A 19867-nucleotide genomic window follows, 5' to 3' on the forward strand; every position below is an offset into this window, starting at 1 on the left:
AATTCTATAAGATAAAGCCATAAATATGTGTGTCTGAGTCTTCTACCGATATCATGCACATGATTGTATTGCTAGATGAGGCCATCCACATTATAACAGGGCCTGTGCGACTGGCTGAGGCGAACTACAATTCACCAGGGCTTGTCATGCCTTCTGAGGCCATCTACATTTCACCAGAGCCTGCTTTGCCTGCTGATACCATCCACATTACACCAGGGCCTGTGCTACTGGCTGAGGCCAGCTAAATTTCACCAGGGCGTATGTTGCTGGCTGAGGCCATCTACATTTCACCAGGGCCTGTGTTGCTGGCTGTTGCCATCCACAATGAACAAGGGCCTCTGCTAGTTGCTGATGCCATCCACATTTCACCACGGCCAGTGCTCCCTGTGAGGCCATCTTCACCACACCAGGGCTTGTGCTGCTGGCTAATGCCATCTTCAACAGACCAGGGTCTGTGCTGCTGGCTGATGCCATCCACATTACACCAGGGCCAGTGATTCCTGTGAGGCCATCTTCACCACACCAGGGCCTGTGCTGTTGTTGGGGCCATCCACATTACACCAGGGCCTGTGCTGCCGGCTTCTACGATCCACATTACACCAGGGACAGTGCTTCCTGTGAGGCCATCTTCACCCCACCAGGGCCTCTGCTGCTCGTTGATGCCATCCACATTACACCAGGGCCTGCGTTGCTGGCTCATGCCATCCACATTTCACCAGGGCCACTGTTGTTGGCTGAGGCCATACACATTACACCAGGGAGAGTGCTTCCTGTGAGGCGATCTTCACCACACAAGGGCCTTTGCTGTTGGCTAAGGCCATTCACATTACACCAGGGTGTGTGGTGCTGGCTGAGGCCATCCACATTACACCAGGGCCTGTGCTACTCGTTGATACCATCCACAATACACAAGGGCCTGTGCTACTGGCTGAGGCCATCCACATTACACCAGGGCCTTTGGTGCTTGCCAATACCATCTACATTTCACCAGGGCCACTGTTGTTGGCTGAGGCCATACACATTACATCAGGGAGAGTGCATCCTGTGAGGCAATCTTCACCACACAAGGGCCTTTGCTGTTGGCTGAGGCCATCCACATTACACCAGGGCCTGTGATGCCGGCTTCTACCATCCACATTACACCAGGGCCAGTGCTTTCTGTGAGGCCATCTTCACCCCACCAGGGCCTCTGCTGCTCGTTGATGCCATCCACATTACAACTGGGCATGTGGTGCTGACCGATATCATGCACATTTCACCAGGGCCAGTGGTGTTGGCTGAGGCCATTCACATTACACCAGGGTGTGTGGTGCTGACCAATACCATCCATATTTCACCAGGGCCAGTGTTGTTAGATGAGGCCTGTGCTACTGGCATAGGACATTTACATTTCACCAGGGCCTGTGGTCATGGCTGAGGCCAACTACATTTCACCAGGGCCTGTGTGGGTGGCTGATCCCATCCACAATATACAAAGGCCTGTGCTACTGGATGATACCATTGCACCAGGGCCACTGCTCCCTGTGAGGCCATATTCACCACACCAGGGCCTGTGCTGCTGGCTGATACCATCCTCATTTCACCAGGGCCTGCGTTGCTGGCTCATACCATCCACATTACACCAGGTCCTGTGCTACTGGCTGAGGCCATCCACATTTCACCAGGGCCTGTGCTACTCGTTGATGCCATCCACATTACTCCAGGGCCGGTGGTGCTGTCCTAAACCATCCACATTTCACCAGGGCTTGTGTTGCTGGCTGATGACATCCACAATACACAAGGGCCTGTGATACTGGCTGATGCCATCCACATTACACCAGGGCCAGAGTTGTTGGCTGAGGCCATCCACATTACACCACTGCCAATGCTTCCTGTGAGGCAATCATCACCACACGAGGGCCTGTGGTGCTGGCTGAGGCCATCCACATTACACCAGGGCCTGTGATGCTTGCCGATACCCAACACATTTCACCAAGGCCTGTGGTGCTTGCTGAGGCCATCCACATTTCACCAGGGCCAGTGCTCCCTGTGAGGCCATCTTCACCACACCAGGGCCTGTGCTCCCTGTGAGGCCATCTTCACCGGGTCTGTGCTACTGTCTGATGCCATCAAAATTACACCAGAGCCAGTGCCTCCTGTGAGGCCATCTTCCCCACACCAGGGCCTGTGCTTCTGGCTGATGTCATCCACATTACATCAGGGCCACTGCTTCCTGTGAGGCCATCTTCACCACACCAGGGCCTGTACACCTTCCTGAGGCCATCTAAATTTCACCAGAACCTGCGTTGCTGGCTGATGTCATCTACATTACACCAGGGCCTGTGTTGCTGGCTTAGACCAACTACATTTAATCAGAGCCCGTGTTGCTGGCTGATGCCATCCATAATACACAAGGGCCAGTGTTGCTGGCTGATGCCATCCACAAAAAAATGGGTCTGTGCTACTCGTTGATGCCATCCACATTTCATCAGGGCCAGTGCTCTCTGTGAGGCCATCTTCACAACACCAGGGCCTGTGCTTATAGCTGAGACCATCCACATTTCACCAGGCCCTGTGTTTCAGGTTTAGGCCAACTACATTTCACCAGGGCCTGTGCCATTCGTTGATGCCATGCACATTACACAAGGGCCTGTGGTTTTTGCCGTTACCATTCACATTTTTACCAGAGCCTGTGCTACTGGCTGATGCAATCCACATTGCACCAGAGCCAGTGCTCCCTGTGAGGCCATCATCACCACACCAGGGCCTGTGGTGCTGGCTGACGCCATCCACATTACACCAGGGCCTGTGCTGTGCCAATACCATCCACATTACACCACTGCCAGTGCTTCCTGTGAGGCCATCTTCACGACACCAGGGCCTGTGCTTATGGCTGAGGCCATCCACATTTCACCAGGCCCTGTGTTTCAGGTTTAGGCCAACTACATTTCAGCAGGGCCTGTGCTACTCATTGATGCCATCCACATTACACAAGGGCCTGTGGTTTTGGCCGTTACCATCCACATTTTTACCAGGGCCTGTGCTATTTGCTGATGCAATCCACATTGCACCAGGGCCAGTGCTCCCTGTGAGGCCATCTTCAACACACCAGGGCCAGTGGTGTTTGCTGAGGCCATCCACATTACACCAGGGCCTGTGCTGTGCCAATACCATCCACATTTCACCAGGGCCTGTGGTACTGGCTGAGGCCATCCACATTACACCAGGGCCTGTGATGCTGGCTGATGCAATCCACATTGCACCAGGGCCATTGCTTCCTGGGAGTCCATCTTCACCACACCAGGGCTTTTGCTGCTCGTTGATGCCATCCACATTACACCAGGTTGTGTGGTGCAGACCAATACCATCCATATTTCACCAGGGCCAGTGTTATTAGATGAGGCTCTCCACATTACAACAGGGCCTGTGCTACTGGCTGAGGCCAACTACATTTCACCAGGGTGTATGTTGCCAGCTGAGGCCATCTACATTTCCCCAGGGCCTGTGTTCATGGCTGAGGCCACCAACATTTCACCAGGGCGTGTGTTGCTGGCTGATCCCGTCCACAATACACAAATCCCCCTGCTACTGGCTGATGCCATCCACATTACACCAGGGCTTGTGTTGCTGGCTGATGACATCCACAATACACAAGGGCCAGTGTTGTTGGCTGAGGCGATCCACATTACACCACTGCCAGTGCTTCCTGTGAGGCCATCATCACCACACCAGGGCCTGTGGTGCTGGCTGAGGCCATTCACATTACACCAGGGCCTGTGATGCTTGCCGATACCAAACACATTTCACCAGGGCCTGTGTTTCTGGCTGATGCCATCCACATTTCACCAGGGCCAGTGCTCCCTGTGAGGCCATCTTCACCACACCAGGGCCTGCGTTGCTGGCTGAGGCCATCCACATTGCACCAGGGCCACTGCTCCCTGTGAGGCCATATTCACCACACCAGGGCCTGTGCTACTCGTTGATCCCATGTACATTACACCAGTTCCTGTGCTTTTGGCCGTTACCATCCACATTTCACCAGGGCCTGTGTTGCTTGCTGATGACATCCACAATACACACGGGCCTGTGATATTGGCTGATGCAATCCACATTTCAGCAGGGCCAGTGCTCCCTGTGAGGCCATCTTCACCACACCAGGGCCAGTGGTGTTGGCTGAGGCCATCCACATTTCACCAGGGCCTGTGCTGCTGGCCAATACCATCCACATTTCACCAGAGCGAGTGTTGTTGGCTGTGGCCATCAAGATTACCCCAGAGCCAGTGCTTCCTGTGAGGTACACATCACCACTCCAGGGCCTGTGATGCTGGTTGATCCCATCCACATTACACCAGGGCCAGTGCTTCCTGTGAGGCCATCTCCACCACACCAGGTCCTGTGCTTCTGGCCGAGGCAAACTACATTTCACCAGGGGCTGTGCTGCCCTCTGAAGCCATCCACATTACACCAGGGCCTGTGCTACTCGTTGATACCATCCACATTTCACCAGGGCTTGTGTTGCTGGCTAATGTGATCCACAATACACAAGGGCCCTGTGTTACTGGCTGAGGCCATCCACATTACACCAGGGCCTGTGATGCCAGCTACTACCATCCACATTACACCAGGGACAGTGCTTCCTGTGAGGCCATCTTCACCCCACCAGGGCCTCTGCTGCTCGTTGATGCCATCCACATTACAACAGGGCCTGTGCTATTGGCTGAGGACATTTACATTTCACCAGGGCCTGTGGTCATGGCTGAGGCCAACTACATTTCACAAGGGCTTGTGTTGGTGGCTGATCCCATCCACAATATACAAAGGCCTGTGCTACTGGCTGATGCCATCCATATTACTCCAGAGCCTGTACTGCTTTCTGAGGCCATCTACATTTCACCAGAACCTGTGTTGCTGGCTGATGCCAACCACAATACACCAGGGCCAGTGTTGCTGGCTGATGCCATCCACATTTCATCAGGGCCAGTGCTCTCTGTGAGGCCATCTTCACAACACCAGGGCCTGTGCTTATGGCTGAGACCATCCACATTTCACCAGGCCCTGTGTTTCTGGTTTAGGCCAACTACTTTTCACCAGGGCCTGTGTTACTTGTTGATGCCATGCACATTACACCAGGGCCTGTGGTTTTGGCCGTTACCATCCACATTTTTACCAGAGCCTGTGTTGCTGGCTGATGCCATCCACAATACACAAGGGCCTGTGCTACTGGCTGATGCAATCCACATTGCAGCAGGGCAAGTGCTCCCTGTGAGGCCATGTTCACCACACCAGTGCCTGTGCTTCTGCCTTAGGCCAACTAGATTTTAAAATGGCCTGTGTTCATGGCTGATGCCATCCACAATACACAAAGGTCTGTGCTAATGGCTGATACCATCCACATTACACCAGGGCCAGTGCTTCCTGTGAGGCCATGTTTACCACACCAGTGCCTGTGTTGCTGGCTGAGGCCAACTACATTTCACCAGGGCCTGTGTTGGTGGCTGATGCCATCCACAATACACAAAGGTCTGTGCTACTGGCTGATGCCATCCACATTACACCAGGGCCAGTGCTCCTTGTGAGGCCATCTTCACCACACCAGGGCCTGTGTTGCTGGCTGAGGCCATCCACATTACACCAGGGCCACTGCTCCCTGTGAGGCCATATTCACCACACCAGGGCCTGTTCTGCTGGCTGACACCATCTACATTTTACCAGGGCCTGCGTTGCTGGCTTATGCAATCCACATATCACCAGGGCCTGTGCTACTGGCTGAGGCCAACTACATTTCACCAGGGCCTGTGGTGCTGCTTGATGCCATCCACAATACACAAAGGCATGTGATACTGGCTGATGCCATCCACATTACACCAGGGCCAGTGCTCCCTATGAGGCCATCTTCACGACACCAGGGCCTGTGCTGCTGTCTGAGGCCATCTACATTTCACCAGGGCGTGTGTTGCTGGCTGATGCCATCCACATTACACCAGGGCCTGTGCTACTGGCTGAGGCCACCTAAATTTCACCAGGGCGTGTGTTGCTGGCTGAGGCCATCTACAATACACAAGGGCCTCTGCTAGTTGCTGATGCCATCCATATTCCACCACGGCCAGCGCTCCCTGTGAGGCCATCTTCACCACACCAGGGCCTGTACTTTTGGCTGAGGCCATCTTCACGAGACCAGGGCCTGTGCTTCTGGCTGATACCGTCCACATTACACCAGGGCCTGTGCTACTCATTGATGCCATCCACATTATCATGCCATCCACATTGAGTGCGCATGCACCAACCAGCGTGCAGCCTGTTACAGTCGCTCATGCTTTTTCTCTTAGTTTAGCTCTGTTTTCTTACCTATTTTTTTTTCTGACTTGTATTTTCATCCGTTTATTATCTTTTGCTCAATCGTGTGGATTGAGAGTTTTTGTTCTTCTGGTGGCCGTGGAACTATTACTTTTATCAAGGAACGGGACCGCGGCACATCTCCTACACACACGGACTGTTTACTCCAGAGATCAGCTGATCGCCCTGATGCCGGCCGGCTCGCTGGCCAGACCCGCAGAAGTACCAGCTGAAATTTGGAGGAAAACACATCGGGGATGCAGAGGTCAAGGACAGAAGAGAAGAAAGAAGGAGACGGTGAGACAGCGGAGGCTCGAAGCGAGGAGGAGGTATAAACCGTGTCTGCCGTCTATCGTAATGGGAAATGTGCGATCGTTATCGAATAAAATCGACGAGCTCTCAGCACTGGTACGGAGTCAGAGGGAATACCGAGAGTGTAGCCTGATGTGTTTCACCAAATCATGGATGCACCAGGACATTCCCGATGAGAATGCTTCCGTGGAAGGCTTCCACACTGTTCGGGCGCACAGGGACAGCATCGCTAGCGGTAAGCGGAAAGGAGGTGGGCTTGCTGTTTTAGTTAACAACCGGTGGTGTAACCCTGCCAACATAACAATCAAAGAAAGGATTTGTTGCCCGGACATTGAACTGTGTGCTGTTGGACTCAGGCCGTATTATTTACCCGGGGAATTCTCTCACGTCATCTTGGTGGCTGTTTATGTTCCTCCCTCTGCTAACCCCACAGCTGCATGTGACACTATCCACTCTGCCATAGCCCGGTTACAGACTCAGCACCCGAGTGCCTTTATTGTAATCAATATGTGATTACATATGTGGACTGTCTGACCAGGGGAGAAAAAATTCTAGACCTACTGTATGCTAATGTCAAGGATGCATACAGCTCCTCCTCCCTCCCCCCACTTGGTAGGTCAGATCATAACCCGATTCACCTCACCCCCCGCTATGTGCCGATTGTGAGGAGGGAACCTGTGACCACGAGGAGTGTTAGGAGGTGGTCAGAGGAGGCCTTAGCGGAACTACAGGGCTGTTTCGAGGTGACCAACTGGGAAACACTCTGTGAGCCTCACGCCGAGGACATCAATGGGCTTACTGAGTGTATCACAGACTACATAACTTTCTGCACCGACTCCATTGTTCCAGCTCAGACTGTTCATTGTTACCCAAATAACAAGCCGTGGGTGACTAAGGACATCAAAGCCCTCCTCAACAACAAGAGAAGCAAGAAGAGGGCTTTCAGAGGGGGCAATAAAGAGGAGGTGAGGAAGGTCCAGGTGTTACTAAAGGACAAGATCAGAGAGGCTAAGGACAATTACAGGAGGAAGCTGGAGTGGAAACTCCAGCAGAACAGCATGAGAGAGGTGTGGAGGGGCATGAAGACCATCACTGGATTCAGGCCAACCAACAGCAGGGGAGCTGAGGGAGGTGAGAACAGAGCTAACGAGTTCAATCTGTTTTTCAATAGATTCGACACCACAGTGTCTGCTCACACCCCCACAACCTCACCTGTAGTCAGCCTGGAATCCAGAGCCACACCACTGTGCCAGCTTCTCTCTTCACATGGCGCTGTTGCCTCCTGTGAGATTCCTGACACCCCTCCCCCACCCATCACCTTTACTCAATACCAGGTTGAGATGCAAATGAGGAGACTTCACTCAGGCAAGTCTGCTGGACCAGACGGAGTGAGTCCCCTCATCCTCAAGACCTGTGCCCCCCAGCTGTGTGGAGTCTTTCATAAACTGTTTATGCTGAGTCTGAGTCTGCAGAGGGTACCAGTGATGTGGAAGACATCATGCCTCGTCCCTGTACCAAAGACACCACGTCCCAGTGGCCCCCAGGATTACAGGCCCGTGGCACTGACCTCCCACATCATAAAGACCCTGGAAAGGCTCATCCTGGACCAGCTGCGACCCATAGTAAGACCACATCTGGATCCCCTTCAGTTCGCTTATCAGCCTCGTCTCGGAACTGAGGACGCCATCATCTACCTGCTCAATCGTGTCTACACCCATCTGGACCAGCCGGCGAGCACTGTGAGGGTCATGTTTTTTGACTTTTCTAGTGCTTTCAATACCATCAGGCCGACCCTCCTGGGTGATAAGTTAGCAGCGATGCAGGTGGATGCTTCTCTGGTGTCCTGGATTGTTGATTACCTGACAGGAAGACCACAATATGTACGTCTCCCACAGTGTGTGTCTGACAAGGTAATCAGCAACACAGGGGCACCACAGGGGACTGTCCTCTCCCCCTTCCTCTTCACCCTCTACACCACAGACTTCAGCCACTGCACAGAGACCTCCATCTTCAGAAGTTTTCTGATGACTCTGCGGTGGTTGGATGCATCAGCAGGGATGATGAGACAGAGTACCGGGCTGTGGTCGACTCCTTTGTCACGTGGTGTGAGCAGAATCATCTGCAGCTCAACGTGGCAAAGACCAAGGAATTGATAGTGGACTTCAGGAAGACCAGGAAACACTTGACCCCTGTTTCAATCCAGGGGGTCAGTGTTGACATTGTGGAGGACTATAAATACCTTGGAGTACACATTGACAATAAACTGGACTGGGCTAAAAACACCACAGCACTTTACAGGAAGGGCCAGAGTCGTCTCTATTTTTTGAGGCGACTGAGGTCCTTCAACATCTGCCAGAAAATGCTGAGGATTTTCTACGAGTCTGTTGTGGCCAGTGCGATCCTCTATGCTGTTGCATGCTGGGGGAGCAGGCTGAGGGTAGCAGATGCCAACAGACTCAATAAACTAATCCGTAAAGCCAGTAATGTTGTGGGGATGGAGCTGGACTCCCTCAAGGTGGTGTCGGAGAGGCGGATGTTGTCCAAAATAAAGACAATGTTGGATAACACCTCCCACCCACTCCATGACATGCTAGTCAGTCACAGGAGCTCGTTCAGTGAGAGATGGAGATTACCGAAAAGCACCACTGAACGACACAGGAAATCTTTCCTGCCTGTGGCCATCTCCCTGTACAACGCATCCACTTAACACACTGGTTACTGCTACAACTACGCATGTTTCTTTTCCAGCTATTTATTAATAAGTGACTTGTGTATATATATATATATATATATATATATATATATATATATATATATATATATATATATATATATATATATATATATATATATATATATATATATTGTACTATTCTTAGTTAGCGTATTGTCTGTCTTGTTAATGTTGGTTTATAATGGAGCACTGTAACAAAAAAATAATTTCCCCCAGGGATCAATAAAGTATTCTGATTCTGATTAAGCCAGGGCTTGTGGCCGAAAACATCCACATTTCACCAGGGCTTGTGTTGCTGGCTGATGCAATCCACAATACACAATGGAGTGTGTTGCTGGCTGTTGCAATCCACAATACACAAGGGCCTCTGCTAGTTGCTGATGCCATCCACATTTCACCACGGCCAGTGCTCCCTGTAAAGTCATCTTCACCACACCAGGGCTTGTGCTGCTGGCTGATGCCATCTTCACCAGACCAGAGTCTGTGCTACTGGGTGATACCATCCACATTACACCAGGGCCTGTGCTACTCGTTGATACCATCCACATTTCACCAGGGCATGTGGTGCTGGCCAATACCATCCACATTTCAACAGGGCCACTGTTGTTGGCTGAGGCAATACACATTACACCAGGGACAGTGCTTCCTGTGAGGCCATCTTCACCAGACCAGGGTCTTTGCTACTGGCAGATGCCATCCACATTACACCAGAGCCAGTGCTTCCTGTGAGGACATCTTCACAACACCAGGGCCTGTGCTTTTGGCTGAGACCATCTTCACCAGACCAGGGTCTGTGCTACTGGCTGATGCCATCAACACCAGAGCCAGTGCTTCCTTTGAGGCCATCTTCACCACACCAGGGCCTGTACTGCTGTCTGAGGCCATCTACATTTCACCAGAACCTGCGTTGCTGTCTGATGTCATCCACATTACACCAGGGCCAGTGCTTCCTGTGAGGATATCTCCACCACACCAGGTCCTGTGCTTCTGGATTGGGCCAACTAGATTTCAAAAGGGCCTGTGTTCATGGCTGAGAACAACTACATTTCACAAGGGCCTTTGTTGTTGGCTGATGCCAAACACAATACACAAATGGCTGAGCTACTGGCTGATGCCATCCACATTACACCAGGGCCAGCGCTCCTTGTAAGGCCATATTCACCACACCAGGGCCTGTTCTGCTGGCTGATGCCATCCACAATACACAAGGGCTTGTGCTACTGGCTGATTCCATCCACATTACACCACGGCCAGTGCTTCCTGTGAGGCCATCATCTCCACACCAGGGCCTGTGGTGCTGGCTGAGGCCATCCACATTACAAAAGAGCCCGTGCTACTGGCTGAGGCCAACTACATTTCACCAGGGCTTTTGCTGCTCGTTCATGCCATGCACATTACACCAGGTTGTGTGGTGCTGACCAATACCATCCATATTTCACCAGGGCCAGTGTTGTTAGATGAGGCCATCCACATTACAACAGGGCCTGTGTTCATGGCTTAGGCCAACAACATTTCACCAGGGCGTGTGTTGCTGGCTGATCCCATCCACAATACACCAGGGCTGGTGGTGCTGTCCGAAACCATCCACATTTCACCAGGGCTTGTGTTGCTGGCTGATGACATCCACAGTACACAAGGGCCTGTGATACTGGCTGAGGCCATCCACATTACACCACTGCCAGTGCTTCCTGTGAGTACATGTTCACCAAACCAGTGCCTGCGTTGCTGGCTGATGCCATCCACAATACACAAGGGCTTGTGCTACTGGCTGATTCCATCCACATTACACCACGGCCAGTGCTTCCTGTGAGGCCATCATCTCCACACCAGGGCCTGTGGTGCTGGCTGAGGCCATCCACATTGCACGAGGGCCTGTGATGCTGGGATATACCATCCACATTACAAAAGAGCCTGTGCTACTGGCTGAGGCCAACTACATTTCACCAGGGTGTATGTTGCCAGCTGAGGCTATCTACATTTCACCAGGGCTTTTGCTGCTCGTTCATGCCATCCACATTACACCAGGTTGTGTGGTGCTGACCAATACCATCCATATTTCACCAGGGCCAGTGTTGTTAGATGAGGCCATCCACATTACAACAGGGCCTGTGCTACTGGCTGAGGCCAACTACATTTCACCAGGGTGTATGTTGCCAGCTGAGGCTATCTACATTTCACCAGGGCCTGTGTTCATGGCTGAGGCCACCAACATTTCACCAGGGCGTGTGTTGCTGGCTGATCCCATCCACAATACACCAGGGCTGGTGGTGCTGTCCGAAACCATCCACATTTCACCAGGGCTTGTGTTGCTGGCTGATGACATCCACAGTACACAAGGGACTGTGATACTGGCTGAGGCCATCCACATTACACCACTGCCAGTGCTTCCTGTGAGTCCATGTTCATCACACCAGGGCCAGTGCTTCCTGTGAGTACATGTTCACCACACCAGGGCCAGTGCTTCCTGTGAGTACATGTTCACCACACCAGGGCCAGTGCTTCCTGTGAGTACATGTTCACCACACCAGGGCCTGCGTTGCTGGCTGAGGCCATCCACATTGCACCATTGCCACTGCTCCCTGTGAGGCCATATTCACCACACCAGGGCCTGTGCTGCTGGCTGATACCATCCACATTTGACCAGGGCCTGCGTTGCTGGCTCAGTGCCATCCACATTACACCAGGGCCAGTGCTTCCTGTGAGGCAATGTTCACCAAACCAGTGCCTGCGTTGCTGGCTGAGGCCATCCACAGAACACAAAGGTCTGTGCTACTGGCTGATGCCATCCACATTACACCAGGGCCAGCGCTCCTTGTGAGGCCATCTTCACCACACAAAGGCTTGTGTTGCTGGCTGAGGCAATCCACATTGCAACAGGGCCTGTGTTGCTGCCTGAGGCCAACTACAATACACAAGGGCCTCTGCTAGTTGCTGATGTCATCCATATTTCACCACGGCCAGTGCTCCCTGTGATTCCATCTTCACCACACCAGGGCCTGTGCTGCTGGCTGATTCCATCCACATTACACCAGGGCCTGTGGTGCTGTTCGAAAACATCCACATTTCAGCAGGGCCTGTATTGCTGGCTGAGGCCATCCACATTACACCAGGTCCTGTGCTGCTGGCCAATACCATCCACAATTCACCAGGGCCTGTGCTGCTGGCCAATACCATCCACATTTCACCAGGGCCAGTGTTGTTGGCTGTGGCCATCCAGATTACACCAGAGCCAGTGCTTCCTGTGAGGTCATCATCACCACACCAGGGCCTGTGTTGGTGGCTGGGGCCATCCACATTACACCAGGGCCAGTGATGCTGGCTGGGGCCATCCACATTACACCAGGGCCAGTGCTTCCTGTGAGGCCATCTCCACCACACCAGGTCCTGTGCTTCTGGCCGAGGCAAAGTAGATTTCAAAAGGGCCTGTATTCATGGCTGAGAACAACTACATTTCACCAGGGCCTTTGTTGGTGGCTGATGCCATCCACAATACACAAATGTCTGAGCTACTGGCTGATGCCAAACACATTACACCAGGGCCAGCGGTCCTTGTGAGGCCATCTTCAGCACACCAAGGGCCTGTGGTGCTGGCTGAGGCCATCCACATCACACCAGGGCCAGTGATTCCTGTGAGGCCATCTTCTCCACACCAGGGCCTGTGCTGCTGGGTGATACCATCCACAATACACAAGGGCCGGTGGTGCTTTCCGAAACCATCCACATTTCACCAGGACCTGTGCTGCCGGCTTCTACCATACATATTACACCAGGGACAGTGCTTCCTGTGAGGCCATCTTCACCCCACCAGGGCCTCTGCTGCTCGTTGATGCCATCCACATTACACCTGGGCCTGTGGTGCTGACCGATATCATGCACATTTTACCAGGGCTAGTGGTGTTGGCTAAGGCCATTCACATTACACCAGGGTGTGTGGTGCTGACCAATACCATCCATATTTCACCAGGGCCAGTGTTGTTAGCTGAGGCCATCCACATTAGAAAAGGGCCTGTGCTACTGGCTGAGGCCAACTACATTTCACCAGGGTGTATGTTGCCAGCTGAGGCCAACAAAATTTCACCAGGGCCTTTCTTGCTGGCTGACACCATTCACATTTTACCAGGGCCTGCGTTGCTGGCTGACTCCATCAACATTACACCCCGGCCAGTGCTTTTCTAGCACTAAAAAAAGAGTATAGGTTTTCATACCTATACTCACAGGCGCCGGACACAGGCCCGGTGGCGCCTCTGTCCGGCAGCCTTGCCTCTGTCAGTGCGCCCCAGGGCAGCTGTGGCTACAATGTAGCTTGCTATCGCCAGTGTGTGAATGTGTGTGTGAATGGGTGAATGACTGAATGTAGTGTAAAGCGCTTTGGGGTCCTTAAGGACTAGAAAAGCGCTATACAAATGCAGGCCATTTTATTTCATTATGTGAAAAACTTGAAAATCTTAGCTCAAACAGCTGTAAATATGTATGTCTGCGTCTTCTATCAAAAGTTATACCTATTTATATGAAGTTGTACAAAAACGCTTTCTTTCGTCAAGACAGTGCGTTTCTTACATTACATGCATTTGAATGGGGAACTCGCCGGAAACAAAGTATAGATTTTCATTATGTGAATAACTCGAAAATCTTAGCTCAAACAGCTGCAAAACCTGTTTGCCCAGCACGGGGATATTGAATTCTATAAGATAAAGCCATAAATATGTGTGTCTGAGTCTTCTATCAAAAGTTACAGCTATTTATATGAAGTTGTACAAAAACGCTTTATTTCGCCAAGACAGTGCGTTTCTGACTATTACATGCATTTGAATGGAGTTCTCGCACGAAACAAAGTATAGGTTTTCATTTCGTGAATAACTTGAAAATCTTAGCTCAAACAGCTGCAAAACCTGTTTGCTCAACACGGGGATATTGAATTCTATAAGATAAAGCCATAAATAAGTATATCTGAGTCTTCTATCAAAAGTTACATGTAACTTCATGAAGTTGTACAAAAAGCCTTTATTTCGCCGAGACAGTGCGTTTCTGACTATTACATGCATTTGAATGGAGTTCTCATACGACACAAAGTATAGGTTTTCATGTTGTGAATAACTGGAAGATCTTAGCTCAAACAGCTTTAAAACCTGTTTGCTCAACACGGGGATATAGAATTCTATAAGATAAAACCATAAATATGTGTGTCTGAGCCTTCTATCAAAAGTTACATGTAACTTCATGAAGCTGTACAAAAACACTTTATTTCGCCGAGACAGTGCGTTTCTGACTATTACATGCATTTGAATGGAGTTCTCGCACGAAACAAAGTATAGGTTTTCATTTCGTGAATAACTTGAAAATCTTAGCTCATACAGCTGCAAAACCTATTTCCCCAGCACGGAGATGCTGAATTCTATAAGATAAAGCCATGAATATGTCTGTCTGAGTCTTCTATCAAAAGTTACAGCTGTCTCTATGAAGTTGATGAAAAACACTTTATTTCGCCAAGACAGTGCGTTTCTGACTGTTACATGCATTTGAAAGGAGTTCTCGCACGAAACAAAGTATAGGTTTTCATTATGTGAATAACTTGAAAATCTTAGCTCAAACAGCTGCAAAACCTGTCTGCTCAACACGGGGATATTGAAATCTATAAGATAAAGCCATAAATAAGTATATCTGAGCCTTCTATCAAAAGTTACAGCTGTCTCTATGAAGTTGATGAAAAACACTTTATTTCGCCAAGACAGTGCGTTTCTGACTATTACATGCATTTGAATGGAGTTCTCGCACGAAACAAAGTATAGGTTTTCACTATGTGAATAACTTGAAAATCTTAGCTCAAACAGCTTTAAAACCTGTCTGCTCAACACGGGGATATAGAATTCTATGAGATAAAACCATAAATACGTATATCTGAGCCTTCTATCAAAAGTTACATGTAACTTCATGAAGTTGAACAAAAAGGCTTTATTTTTCCGAGACAGTGCGATTCTGACTATTACATGCATTTGAAAGGAGTTCTCGCACGAAACAAAGTATAGGTTTTCATTATGTGAATAACTTGAAAATCTTAGCTCAAACAGCTGCAACACCTATTTCCCCAGCACGGAGATGCTGAATTCTATAAGATAAAGCCACAAAGAAGTATATCTGAGCCTTCTATCAAAAGTTACAGCTAACTTCATGAAGTTGTGCAAAAAGGCTTTATTTCGCCGAGACAGTGCGATTCTGACTATTACATGCATTTGAATGGAGTTCTCGCACGAAACAAAGTATAGGATTTCATTTCGTGAATAACTTGAAAATCTTAGCTCAAACAGCTGCAAAACCTATTTCCCCAGCACGGAGATGCTGAATTCTATAAGATAAAACCATAAATATGTCTGTCTGAACCTTCTATCAAAAGTTACAGCTGTCTCTATGAAGTTGATGAAAAACACTTTATTTCGCCAAGACAGTGCGTTTCTGACTGTTACATGCATTTGAATGGAGTTCTCGCACGAAACAAAGTATAGGTTTTCATTTCGTGAATAACTTGAAAATCTTAGCTCAAACAGCTGCAAAACCTATTTCCCCAGCACGGAGATGCTGAATTCTATAAGATAAAACCATAAATATGTCTGTCTGAACCTTCTATCAAAAGTTACAGCTAACTTCATGAAGTTGTACAAAAACACTTTATTTCGCCGAGACAGTGCGTTTCTGACTATTACATGCATTTGAATGGAGTTCTCGCACGAAACAAAGTATAGGTTTTCATTTCGTGAATAACTTGAAAATCTTAGCTCAAACAGCTGCAAAACCTATTTCCCCAGCACGGAGATGCTGAATTCTATAAGATAAAGCCATGAATATGTGTGTCTGAGTCTTCTATCAAAAGTTACAGCTGTCTCTATGAAGTTGATGAAAAACACTTTATTTCGCCAAGACAGTGCGTTTCTGACTGTTACATGCATTTGAATGGAGTTCTCGCACGAAACAAAGTATAGGTTTTCATTTCGTGAATAACTTGAAAATCTTAGCTCAAACAGCTTTAAAACCTGTCTGCTCAACACGGGGATATTGAATTCTATAAGATAAAGCCATAAATAAGTATTTCTGAGCCTTCTATCAAAAGTTACAGCTAACTTCATGAAGTTGTACAAAAAGGCTTTATTTCGCCAAGACAGTGCGTTTCTGACTGTTACATGCATTTGAATGGAGTTCTCGCACGAAACAAAGTATAGGTTTTCATTATGTGAATAACTTGAAAATCTTAGCTCAAACAGCTGCAAAACCGGTCTGCTCAACACGGGGATATTGAATTCTATAAGATAAAGCCATAAATAAGTATATCTGAGCCTTCTATCAAAAGTTACAGCTGTCTCTATGAAGTTGATGAAAAACACTTTATTTCGCCGAGACAGTGCGTTTCTGACTATTACATGCATTTGAATGGAGTTCTCGCACGAAACAAAGTATAGGTTTTCATTTCGTGAATAACTTGAAAATCTTAGCTCAAACAGCTTTAAAACCTGTCTGCTCAACACGGGGATATTGAATTCTATAAGATAAAGCCATAAATAAGTATTTCTGAGCCTTCTATCAAAAGTTACATGTAACTTCATGAAGTTGATGAAAAACACTTTATTTCGCCGAGACAGTGCGATTCTGACTATTACATGCATTTGAATGGAGTTCTCGCACGAAACAAAGTATAGGTTTTCATCTTGTGAATAACTCGAAAATCTTAGCTCAAACAGCTTTAAAACCTGTCTGCTCAACACGGGGATATTGAATTCTATAAGATAAAGCCATAAATAAGTATTTCTGAGCCTTCTATCAAAAGTTACAGCTGTCTCTATGAAGTTGATGAAAAACACTTTATTTCGCCAAGACAGTGCGTTTCTGACTATTACATGCATTTGAATGGAGTTCTCGCACGAAACAAAGTATAGGTTTTCATCTTGTGAATAACTCGAAAATCTTAGCTCAAACAGCTGCAAAACCTGTCTGCTCAACACGGGGATATTGAATTCTATAAGATAAAGCCATAAATAAGTATATCTGAGCCTTCTATCAAAAGTTACAGCTGTCTCTATGAAGTTGATGAAAAACACTTTATTTCGCCGAGACAGTGCGTTTCTGACTGTTACATGCATTTGAATGGAGTTCTCGCACGAAACAAAGTATAGGTTTTCATTTCGTGAATAACTTGAAAATCTTAGCTCAAACAGCTTTAAAACCAGTCTGCTCAACACGGGGATATTGAATTCTATAAGATAAAGCCATAAATAAGTATTTCTGAGCCTTCTATCAAAAGTTACAGCTAACTTCATGAAGTTGTGCAAAAAGGCTTTATTTCGCCGAGACAGTGCGATTCTGACTATTACATGCATTTGAATGGAGTTCTCGCACGAAACAAAGTATAGGTTTTCATTTCGTGAATAACTTGAAAATCTTAGCTCAAACAGCTTTAAAACCTCTCTGCTCAACACGGGGATATTGAATTCTATAAGATAAAGCCATAAATAAGTATATCTGAGCCTTCTATCAAAAGTTACAGCTGTCTCTATGAAGTTGATGAAAAACACTTTATTTCGCCAAGACAGTGCGTTTCTGACTATTACATGCATTTGAATGGAGTTCTCGCACGAAACAAAGTATAGGTTTTCATTTCGTGAATAACTTGAAAATCTTAGCTCAAACAGCTTTAAAACCTCTCTGCTCAACACGGGGATATTGAATTCTATAAGATAAAGCCATAAATAAGTATATCTGAGCCTTCTATCAAAAGTTACAGCTGTCTCTATGAAGTTGATGAAAAACACTTTATTTCGCCAAGACAGTGCGTTTCTGACTGTTACATGCATTTGAATGGAGTTCTCGCACGAAACAAAGTATAGGTTTTCATTTCGTGAATAACTTGAAAATCTTAGCTCAAACAGCTTTAAAACCTGTCTGCTCAACACGGGGATATTGAATTCTATAAGATAAAGCCATAAATAAGTATTTCTGAGCCTTCTATCAAAAGTTACAGCTAACTTCATGAAGTTGTACAAAAAGGCTTTATTTCGCCAAGACAGTGCGTTTCTGACTGTTACATGCATTTGAATGGAGTTCTCGCACGAAACAAAGTATAGGTTTTCATTATGTGAATAACTTGAAAATCTTAGCTCAAACAGCTGCAAAACCGGTCTGCTCAACACGGGGATATTGAATTCTATAAGATAAAGCCATAAATAAGTATATCTGAGCCTTCTATCAAAAGTTACAGCTAACTTCATGAAGTTGTACAAAAACACTTTATTTCGCCGAGACAGTGCGTTTCTGACTATTACATGCATTTGAATGGAGTTCTCGCACGAAACAAAGTATAGGTTTTCATCTTGTGAATAACTCGAAAATCTTAGCTCAAACAGCTTTAAAACCTGTCTGCTCAACACGGGGATATTGAATTCTATAAGATAAAGCCATAAATAAGTATTTCTGAGCCTTCTATCAAAAGTTACATGTAACTTCATGAAGTTGTGCAAAAAGGCTTTATTTCGCCGAGACAGTGCGATTCTGACTATTACATGCATTTGAATGGAGTTCTCGCACGAAACAAAGTATAGGTTTTCATTATGTGAATAACTTGAAAATCTTAGCTCAAACAGCTGCAAAACCTATTTCCCCAGCACGGAGATGCTGAATTCTATAAGATAAAACCATAAATATGTCTGTCTGAACCTTCTATCAAAAGTTACAGCTAACTTCATGAAGTTGTACAAAAACACTTTATTTCGCCGAGACAGTGCGTTTCTGACTATTACATGCATTTGAATGGAGTTCTCGCACGAAACAAAGTATAGGTTTTCATTTCGTGAATAACTTGAAAATCTTAGCTCAAACAGCTGCAAAACCTGTCTGCTCAACACGGGGATATAGAATTCTATAAGATAAAGCCATAAATAAGTATATCTGAGCCTTCTATCAAAAGTTACAGCTAACTTCATGAAGTTGTACAAAAACACTTTATTTCGCCGAGACAGTGCGATTCTGACTATTACATGCATTTGAATGGAGTTCTCGCACGAAACAAAGTATAGGTTTTCATTTCGTGAATAACTTGAAAATCTTAGCTCAAACAGCTGCAAAACCTATTTCCCCAGCACGGAGATGCTGAATTCTATAAGATAAAGCCATGAATATGTGTGTCTGAGTCTTCCATCAAAAGTTACAGCTGTCTCTATGAAGTTGATGAAAAACACTTTATTTCGCCAAGACAGTGCGTTTCTGACTGTTACATGCATTTGAATGGAGTTCTCGCACGAAACAAAGTATAGGTTTTCATTTCGTGAATAACTTGAAAATCTTAGCTCAAACAGCTTTAAAACCTGTCTGCTCAACACGGGGATATTGAATTCTATAAGATAAAGCCATAAATAAGTATTTCTGAGCCTTCTATCAAAAGTTACAGCTAACTTCATGAAGTTGTACAAAAAGGCTTTATTTCGCCAAGACAGTGCGTTTCTGACTGTTACATGCATTTGAATGGAGTTCTCG

This window comes from Perissodus microlepis, chromosome 16, assembly GCF_051167445.1.
Source record: "Perissodus microlepis isolate ML-2025 ecotype Zambia chromosome 16, ASM5116744v1, whole genome shotgun sequence".
Classification (NCBI taxonomy): domain Eukaryota; kingdom Metazoa; phylum Chordata; class Actinopteri; order Cichliformes; family Cichlidae; genus Perissodus; species Perissodus microlepis.